The sequence below is a fragment of the Rhipicephalus microplus genome, chromosome 8, assembly GCF_043290135.1.
Source record: "Rhipicephalus microplus isolate Deutch F79 chromosome 8, USDA_Rmic, whole genome shotgun sequence".
Classification (NCBI taxonomy): Eukaryota; Metazoa; Arthropoda; class Arachnida; order Ixodida; family Ixodidae; genus Rhipicephalus; species Rhipicephalus microplus.
The window spans coordinates 106,924,581-106,935,164 of record NC_134707.1 but is presented as its reverse complement, the minus strand read 5'-3'; the positions used below and the strand labels follow the sequence as shown (position 1 = coordinate 106,935,164).

Genomic DNA, 10,584 nt, shown 5'->3' with positions numbered 1-10,584 from the left:
GAGCTCAAATTCCTTGGCCATGTAGTCAATGCGAATGGAGTACGACCCGACCCCGACAAACTTGCCGCTGTAGCCGCGTTTCCGCATCCTACAGACAAAAAGACTGTTCGGCGCTTTCTGGGTTTGTGCGCCTACTATCGACGATTTATTAGAGGGTTTTCGAAGATAGCGGAACCCTTGACTCGCCTTACACGCGACGACACACCGTTTGTATGGGCTACCGAACAACAGGCTGCTTTTGCCGAGCTACGACAGCGGATGCAATCAGCCCCTGTTCTTGCGCATTTTGACGAAGATGCTGACACAGAGGTGCACACTGACGCCAGTAACATCGGCCTCGGCGCAGTGCTCGTCCAGCATCAACACGGCAAAGAAAGAGTCATAGCCTATGCCAGCCGCTCACTGTCCCGTACCGAGGTGAATTACACGACCACAGAGAAAGAGTGTCTCGCAGTAGTGTGGGCGATCACCAAGTTTCGCCCGTACCTCTATGGTCGTCCATTTAAAGTGGTGACGGACCACCATGCCCTCTGCTGGTTGGTAAACATTCGGGATCCCTCTGGACGACTGGCCCGATGGAGCTTGCGTCTACAGGAATTTGATGTTACCATCGTATATAAGTCTGGACGGAAGCATGAAGACGCTGATACGCTGTCACGTGCACCCATACCTTTAGTCAATCAAGAAGAAGAGGACGATGACGGTTTCCTGGGCGCCCTTAGCTCATCTGACTTGAGCAGACGCCAGCGAGAGGATGAAGAGATTCGACCGCTCATCGACTATCTGGAGGGTCATAGCGCCGTTATACCTCGCCATCTATCTCGCGTCGTGACATCTTTCTGCCTCCGAGATAATGTCCTGTACAAAAAAAAAACGCCCGTCCTACGAGCCGCGCTTACCTCCTCGTCGTTCCGAAGGACATGCGGGATGAAGTCCTCTCTGCGTGTCATGACGAGCCCACATCTGGTCATCTAGGTTACTCGCGAACACTCGCCAGAGTAAGTGAGGCGTACTACTGGCCCGGACTTTCTGCAAGCGTGAAGCAGTACGTTAAAAGCTGTCGCGAATGCCAGCGTCGAAAGTCGCCACCAAGCAAGCCGGCTGGATTACTTCAGCCAATTGATCCACCCCACAAGCCATTTGACCAAGTTGGCATGGACATTCTCGGCCCATTTCCTTTATCGTCTGACGGCAACAAATGGGTCATTGTTGCAACTGACTATTTGACCCGCTATGCTGAGACACAGGCGATACCACAAGCCACGGCTTCTGAGGTAGCACAGTTCTTCATGTGCCACATTGTTCTGCGCCACGGTGCTCCATCTACAGTGATAACCGACAGAGGAACAGCGTTCACTGCACAACTTATTGATGAAGTTTTTCGACTAAGTAACACTAGGCATCGAACGACGACTGCTTACCATCCGCAGAGCAATGGCTTAACCGAGCGACTAAATAATACAGTCACAAACATGATCTCCATGTACATCGACGTCCAACACAAAACATGGGATCGCATTTTGCCTTATGTGACGTTCGCTTATAACACTGCCGTTCAAGAAACAACCCGATTTACACCGTTTCGCCTTCTCTACGGCCGCGAAGTTCAGACGATGCTGGATGCGATGCTTCCTTGTGAAGGCGCCGATCAATTAACAACTGACGCAGAAGAATTTGCAGAGCGTGCCGAGGAAACTCGCCAGCTCGCCCGGCTACACATTGGTCAGCAGCAACAGGTTGATGCACGACGTTACAATATGCGTCACAATGACGTATCTTACAGACCGGGAGACCAAGTTTGGATTTGGACCCCTATTCGACGCCGTGGCCTCTCCGAAAAGTTGCTCAGCAGATACTTCGGTCCGTATAAAGTATTGCGCCGCGTGAGCGACGTAAACTACGAAGTGGTTCCGGACGCTACGTCGTCACGATGGGTACAACGAAAACAACCGACCTCTGACATAGTTCACGTGGTGCGCATGAAGCCCTATTTTGCGCGTTCCTAAAAGACCACTTTTCCTGTGTTTTTTTTATTTGTGCTCCGACAATTGCCTCATCATTGGTGAACTTGTCGCGTCTAACATTTCATTATTGGTGCCCTTTTTCATTGTTTAAACTACTTTGTTTTGGTTTTTTTTCAATAACTTTGCAGCATCGGGACGATGCTCTTTTTTTGTTGTTGAGGGGGAATATTGCCACCTCTTTCTAGTAGTGGGTCGTATGCCAAGGTGAAGGCCCACACCACAGAGAAGAAAGAAGTGCACGTGGGCCCTCGCTCTGGCAAACAAGCCCAACCGACGCGCTTGGTTAGAGCCCTGTTGCTCAGACGTCAGTAAATCTTGTCGACACCCCCTGGAGTGACGTGACAATATGTATAACGTGCCGTTTCCAAAAGATAAGTTGCAAGGAGAGCACGAATGCCAATATTGACGAAGTTCGAAGCATCAATCTTTCTTTTTCCAGCGTATTCTGCGCCTGAAGCACGCCTACCTAATGCCTGAAAATCTAGCCTCTAAGAACATCCTGGCCTCTGATGTGATTCAAAGAAGCAATTTGATGTCGGATTCACATGACCGCGTTTTTCTTATGTTTAAAGGCAAGTGAACCATCCTAATATTCCCCGTGAAGATTTGCGTCAAAAAAAAAAAGAGGGATGCAAAGAAAGTGGCGATGGTCCCAGAATTTTTCTTCGTTCATTCCCCCATTCACTTCGTGAATCACTCATTCACTTCAATCATTCACTTTGTGAAGCACCCATGGGAGCTCCAGGTCTTAGTCATGTTGTAAGTGTGAAATGCGAAATAACGTTGTCGAATAAAAAAAAAACTATAGAGAAATCAAGGCGAACGTTCGAGTAAAAGAAACGTGCGTCGGCCGGGAATCGAACCCGGGTCAACAGCTTGGAAGGCAGCTATGCTAACCACTATACATGACTATACCACCGACGCCTGCGCTGCGTCGCCATTGTTACCCCGATTCACTTGAAGAAAACGAGAACGCGAGCTCGGAGAAAGCAGGTCACTGACCGATCGGGAACCGGCTGGGCGAACTCATACTTTTGAATGGCGGGCTTTTCAAAAGCGGCTTTCTACACGCATTTTTTGGTTGTTCAGCACAGTTCAAATAGCACATCATTTTGAACTTTTCTTATTAATCGTCGTCCACAAAATTTGTATGTCTTATTAGTTTGCGCTCTTTCATTTATAGCCGCCGTTTACACTGACCAGTTTTCCAGGCTTTAAATTTCGCCAGGAGCACCTTTCTTTCATAAAGTCATTCCGTATACTGAAAATGCGTACACTACTAATACCTACAGTGTTACATGGGAACATCAACAAGGCAATTGATAAATTTTTAGATGACTTACTTTTTTTCTATTTTGTGCTTCTTTGGTAATTTTTACCTAATAATCATGTGTAGAAAATCCTGATGCAGTTTTATGACCTTGGGACCCTATTTCATATGTTTCTAACGATATAACCATTTGGTGTAAAATAAACTTTAGTTTGATTGTTTGATTGATTGATTCATTGATTGATTGATTGAACAATTAAATAACTGAGAATATTTATGAATTATCGAAAGATGCTTGACAGCATGATTACATGCAGATTATCCGCACGTACGCTTCATTTAGACAGTTTTGTCTATTGAAGGATTTGCACCTTGCGTGTGTCTTGCGTATAGCAAACAGGGAAAGAAACTACCTGCATAAAGCGCCAAAGCATCACTGAGAATGTGAGAATACGCTATAGAAGTTAGCAGGGCGCTAACTTACTTGAACTAACTCTCGTGGAAATCAATGGAAAGTTTATTAGTTTGATTATAGACTAAAGCAATGCTTACTTCGTGTTAGCGCAGTACACTTGAGTTCGAGCACAATCTTCAGTATGTTATGCCATTGAGGATCATATTTTTTTTTTCTACTTCTTTAATTCAACAAAAAGCGAAAAAGCTTACCCAGCACTTTTCTCTTGGTTTTGATGATATGTGTGGTTTAGCGTCCCGAAAACACCATATGATTATGAGAGACGCCGTAGTGGAGGGCTCTGCAAATTTCGACCACCTGGGGTTCTTTAACATGCACCCAAATCTAAGCACACGGGCCTACAACATCTCCGCTTCCATCGGAAATGCAGCCGCCGCAGCCGGGATTAGAACCCGCGACCTGCGTGTCAGCAGCCGAAGACCTTAGCCACTAGAGCACCGTGGCGGGGCTTTCTGTTGGTTTTAATAGGTGTTTACCTGCTGTGCATAGCATAATAGGTGTTTACGTGCTGGGCATAATTTTTCGATGCGCATATGGTATGTCTTCCTTAGATTGTCTTTATTTATTCCAGTGCACAAATATAGAGACAACGACAAAGAACGAAAATTCATTCATTGTTTCGCTCTCGTCCCATTATCGAAAAAAATCATAGTTTTTCTCTCTAGTGGTTTCCCAATCAAGGTTATAATAAAATTGCACATCGCTTCTTCGGCATGCTGATTCTCACCAGCGAGTGTTTATAAGCCGGCAGGTGATATAATTATGAAGAATTGTGAAAATTCCTACAGAGAAGACCTAAAGCATGCTGACCAGATTCAGAAAAACTGTTTCGGGTGACACCCTTGCACAATGTTCGCTGAATTACAATCTACCGCATATCCTCTTCTTGCGGCAAATGTGCATGAAACACTGGCCAGCTCTGTCAAGGAGCAGTTTTGACAACAGTTGTTTTTGTCTTTGGTTGTACCGCGAAAACCGCAGGTGTGGAACCTACTACTGTGTGGAGAACAATTCTGCGTCATATTTTCGCCACGTCTCTCGTCTATGTCTTTCTAATGCTGTCTTTTGTGAAATGAGCGAGAGTTTACTCAATGTAATCGATCAGACCAGCATATGTTCATTGCATTCAGCTTGCACAGTGTTGGCGCCACTTGGGTGCTATCTCTCTTGGGGCTACTAATAAAAGCAAGATTTTAAGGTGCCCAACTTTTTGATTAACTGATTCAGGGGCTGATGAATATGAATAAACATGGCTGGACCCTTTGTAAGTGGTTAGAATGATGGAATTACTCTCTGAATGCGTAACCTATGTTTTTTGACACCTGGTTACACATTTCCGATTCTTTCGCGCCTGATCATTAAGGTACCCTTCTGAACAAAATATGTTACGTATATTCACTTTGTTCTTTATTGACATTACCCTTGTGTAGCGTCTTTCTACAACCGAGCTTGTGATAGCGGTATATAAACAGACAGTTGCGAAGAACTTGGCATCATACCAGATTGGCATGATGGCACCCCATCTTGATGGAGTGCCAGTCTCAGTGGAACCGTAGCGGACGCCTGAATAAAACACTTTCGTGTTAAAAAAGAATAAAATTTATTTGGGGCAAACGCCCCTGGAAATGCTAATTTGCGCAGATAGTGGTCGAAAAAAGAAGTGATGGCTAAAATATGTAAGCCTCTCTAGTGGGACAATTTGCTATGAGAGCTGATGTAAAATGTGAAAAATCTATTTGGTTAGCTGCATTGAATATATATTTGTTAATTGAAATATCTGCACATCTACACAGAGTGAATGATAAAGAGAGGCTCACTGCGTTGGTTCAGTAGCTCAGGTACTCGGCTGTTAACCCACAGGTCGTGATATCGAATCCCTGCTGTGGCGGCTAAATTTCCGGTGGAGCCGAAAATGTTAAAGGCCCGTGTGCGCACATTCGCGTGCAGGTTAAAGAACCCCAGGGGGTCAAAATTTGCGGAGCGCTCCACTACAGCGTCTCTCAGTATCATACAGTGGTTTATGGCGTTAGACCCAACATATCAATCAATCAATCAATCAATCAATCAATCAATCAGTGAATGACGGCATGTCGGTGAGCCTAAGTCCTAAGGTCCATAATGCCTCCATATAATTTGCTAACTAGTGTAAAAGTAGGCAAGATTGGCATACAGATGGACGGACAGCGCAGGTGATCTCGTATTGTTATGTCATATACGTGCTTGGTGTACATATGAAGTCAGTTTTGCAGCTAATGCTGTATGTTGCTAAGCGAAATGAAAAACCGTTCGGCATCGGTGTCACGAGGGCTCTCTGTTGACTGTGCTATCAGTTACGTCGTTCTCAGCGGCGTCTTCAAGTACGCACGTCATTGGCTGTGTTTGCAGTGAATTCGTCCGTGTCCACTCGCAGCCGTTGGCGCGGCCATGGGCGTATCAGTTTTTACCGAAAGCCTTCACACGAGTAAGCCACAAATACTCTAGTAAAGCTCCGAAAGTGGGCCCGTGAGAAACCTCGCAATCCCCAGCACGATGGTGCACTCCGGGCCCACAAAACAGGCCTGATAGGCTGCCTGAAGCCGTGACGTCTTACCGGTAATTCAGCAGCATTCCAAGCCGTGCTGAATAAGGAAAGGAAATTCGTGTGCTTATGGTGGCCGGATCCTGCAAACCATGCCACCGAGTTAGCTAGCGATGTCAATGGCCTTAGAGTTACCATATATCAGAGTTTCGCATACCTTTTTCTTCGCCGCTCAAACCGCTATTCTGCGAGCGCTGTCACATGGTGCAAAGTGACGTCAAACGTTCAGTTTCACGTGGCGAAGGCAACTTTACGTGCGCCATGGCGCGGCGCCTGCGCGTTCTCTGCCCGCACAGACTTCAGCCTCATCGTGACTGTCATTAGGGGTTTTAACTTGAACATGTACGATTTGCGTTACCATGTTACCGGATAGAATCTGCGCATGCGTGGGTCTTTAATAAAGAACGTGAACTTTTGTGTACAGTGAATTAGGCACCGGGTAGGCTTTACGTATAAGGCACCGTTTCGCCAATCCACCTTTGTTCGTAGAAACTCGCCATATCCGCATTGCGGAGACTCCAGTCATCGTGTCAAAATAAGCTGAAGTGCACGTGCCAATGCGATTACATTGTTCCAGCAGCTAAAAGGGCTACAACATGGGAGCCACAAACGTCTGAGCCTCCGACAGACTGCATAGGCGGCGTTGTCTAGCGGTTTCAAAATGAACCAGGCGATCACAAAATTGTTTTGTCGGAAACATTGTGCATTGTACGTCTGGTGTAAAAACCACGTTGTGTCGTTATAACGAATGAGGTTTTTTATTTTCACCTCACTCAGTTAAATGTTGAGTTTGACTTACCGAAACCACCATATTTTAATGAAAGACGCCGTAGTGTAGGGCTCCGGAAGTTTCGACCACCTGTGGTTCATTAACATGCACCTAAATCTAAGCACACGGGCCTCAAGCATTTTCTCTGCCTATAGCAACATACCGCCTCACTGCAACCGTGCAATCTTGTTCAGAGAGAGATATATAAAGATGCAAGGAAAGGCAGGAAGGCTAACCAGACGCACATCCGGTTTGTTACCCTGCACTGGGGAAGGGATAAAGGGGAGAAAAGAGGTTGCGCGAGTAAGTCGGCGGCACGCCGCCGGCGCCAGACCATCGCGCCGCATTTCTCTCCTTCGTGCGCGACAAGTGGGTTCCCTTCACAGCCGTGGAACAAATGGCGGACCCTTTGCGCCACTCTGCTACCGTAGGGAGAATATACAGTAACTTAGCATCAACGTGATGATTGTGGAAGCGCGTTAACCGGGGTGAACACCCCCTTTTCGGAGGAAGTTTCTCCAAGCGGCTCTTCGGCTGCGACGTCTGTGCGTGCCTGTGGTTTGAGAATATTCACTGTCATTCATGCATTGCAAAATGCGTTTATTTCATCTTACATTCATCCATGCCCGTGATCATTCGAGGCACTAAGGACGACATCAGAAATAAACCATGTGGTAAACCTAAGTAAAACATGTTGGCCTCATGAGAAGCATGAACATGAAACCAATGGTCGTGAAAGGCTCTATTGCAATGATTATGACTTTCAATACCAGCACTAAGCTGCCAGGGTGGTAACGTCTATCCTTCCTGCCAGGCGGGGCATCTATTCCATTTGCAGTAAGGTCCCTAGATGAAACAAGGTAGCGTCACTCATTGTTCTCGAGCCGTCCTCCTCCCTCTCTCGATTACTCCTCTTTTTCTCTGCCATCCGCGTCTGTAATTGGTGCATTACTTGCACGTGATCTTGCAAATGGCTGGTGGTGTTATTTATTATTATGCAAAAGATTCAAAACGAGTACGCATGCGCATATGGCTCCAGCCGGATTCTCGCCATGACCAAAGACAAAATCGTAGCCAGAACATAAACTGAAGACGAGGAGCGTTTCGGTGTGCGCTAAGTCGACAATGATTGTTTCGCCATGCTCGTTCAATGCAACATCTGCGTTTTTCAGCAATGCTGGTTGCCGTAAACAACAGAAAATGGTTTCGCTCTCTTCAACTTACCTCGTGCTTTCCGAGATGAAGTGCACCATTAAGTGCAACTATGAACCATTTCACGCGAATGCTTTCGTGCAACTCCGTCAACGTATGTCGACGCGGATCTGCGAAGCGAGTTCACTTGTCGGTTTTTATTGAAACGCCAGGCGCGCGTCTAATGCGTGCCTAGTGCATGCCAGTTGGTACAAATACATGTGGGTATGCACGTATACAGAGCAGCTGCAGGTTGTAATTAACGCACCTTCAGAAACATTTCACTCTTGACCAGTTCCCGCTTGAGACGAAACGCGCTGCTTCGAGACACCTCACCAGTAGAACTCTCACTTTTCAGGAAGTTGCCAGCACCGCATCAGAATCACTTGGTATCACAATTGTCCAAATGGGCACAGTAAAAAAAAAAACGTCATCGCAGTGCTGCTGGACGAGTGTTCGTACCAGTCTGGTCGTAGTTTTTTTTCTTGCGTGTGCACAAGCCGGTTGTAATCAATCGTCACAACGTCACGCCCTATGGCCACTTAGAGGATCCAGCAAGAAGCACATTCACTGTGTCACAGCACGAACAAAACACAATCGGAGAAGTGGACTAGTTAGTACTGGACGAAATACCGCGGCCGTGGAACTAAAATGTACTACGCGAGGCGCCATGGCTAGTGGTGTAAAGTATAGAACTGCCCAACGTTGCCGGTTGAGTAACGCACATCCCGCTTGCTCTTGTGTTGTGCCGTTTATGTTCATAAAGGTAACTGTTTATTCTACGTCTTATTTTGTTCCATTTTGTTTCATTTACATCTATTCACTGTAGCAACAGAACCCAAACATTCGCGTTTGGATGAAAGTATTAAAACTTCTAGGGGGCGCTTCAGGCAAATAAGCGAGGAGGAAAAGGGAGGGTGTCGCTACCTTGGAAACTTGTTTCATCTAGGGACCTTAATTTGCAGCAAGTGGGCTACCTCTTTTAAAGCGCGTGGATGAGGCACGCGGAGCGCCCCCGTGTGACATGTGGTGCTATATCCCTCTCGATAGCTGGTGTGCTTGATATTCAAAACTGTAATGAAGCCAACCTTGGCTTGAGATGCACGCTACTAAAATCCAAGGCTCAAATATTCAAAATATAATAAACATTTTAATTAGCTGTGGTGAACTTAATCACCTGATATGAAGCTATATGATATAAGTTGTGCTGTGATTGCTGTGCGAGTGTCGATCCAACCTGATCGTTACTTATTCAAAGTTTGTGATTTAAAACGTGACCACGTGAACACTCCATGCACCGGTTTGTAAATGCACGTGTGCCTAATGAAGCCAGGACTAGACGAGTGCTTACTAGATCTGCTCTGCCACAGCCTTTCGCGACAGAGCAGAAGCTCCGTAAATTTCTTTATTAACGAATTCAAAACATATATTTTATGGTCGATTTACCTGACTATGCCATCTCAGGTTGACGATGATGCTGCCATCGAACTAAAACTAGTTACTTTCTGACACCAACATGCACTGAATGAGCGTGCGGCTTGCAAATGATTGGTAAGCATCAGGAGTCATTATCCATATTAAGGCAGAAGAACTTATACTTTCTCGAACGCAAGAACTTACCATGTGTTTCGGCGGAGGCAGTGTCACAACAAGGCGGTCGAAATATCGTCATCACGTGAGCATTTCACAACTTGAAGTCAGCCTGTCGTCAGAGTTTGCAAGAACTTATGACTTCATTGTGAAGTCACTGTCACTGTGAAGTTATTGTCATGAGGCAATTCATCAAGGAAGCTATCGTGTACGTTTCTGTATGACGCAATGAAGTAATCATCAAAAAATTAGCTGACGTGAGAGTTTGTGCACACCAGTGAACAAATAACATATTTGCACCACAGAAACGAACTAAGCCAGGAAGAGAGAAGGGCACGGTTGCCACATTTTCGCCATTATGCCGAAAAGTTAAGCATTCGTTTTTTCAGCGTCTTAAAAATGACCAGGTGGCAGCATTTTTGCAATGTTTTGTAGTTTTAGGCTCACCACTCGTAGGTGAAATTTACGCGCAATTGAGTACGTCTATCCTGTTCCTCGGGTGTAACTCCTCAATTCACCAAGATTGTGGAGGCACAGGTGCACTGGTGCATCCGCCAGCAACCTCTAAGCACAATTTAGGTCAGTGGACTTCTCGCGTGCCGTGACGTGGTGGTGTGTACTTAGTTCTTTAAGGGCAAAAGAGCTTCAGGCATTTTTAAATTTAGGCTTCTGAACAATCTAGGTGAC

At 45.9% G+C, this 10,584-nt stretch overlaps 1 non-coding gene across 1 annotated transcript; it reads right to left on the bottom strand.

Moving 5' to 3' along the window:
* Positions 1 to 2,866: 2,866 nt before the first annotated feature.
* TRNAG-UCC (transfer RNA glycine (anticodon UCC)) lies at positions 2,867 to 2,948 on the bottom strand. The gene has a single exon. It is a non-coding gene; the product is annotated as a tRNA-Gly (tRNA).
* Between the last annotated feature and the right edge of the window lie 7,636 nt (positions 2,949 to 10,584).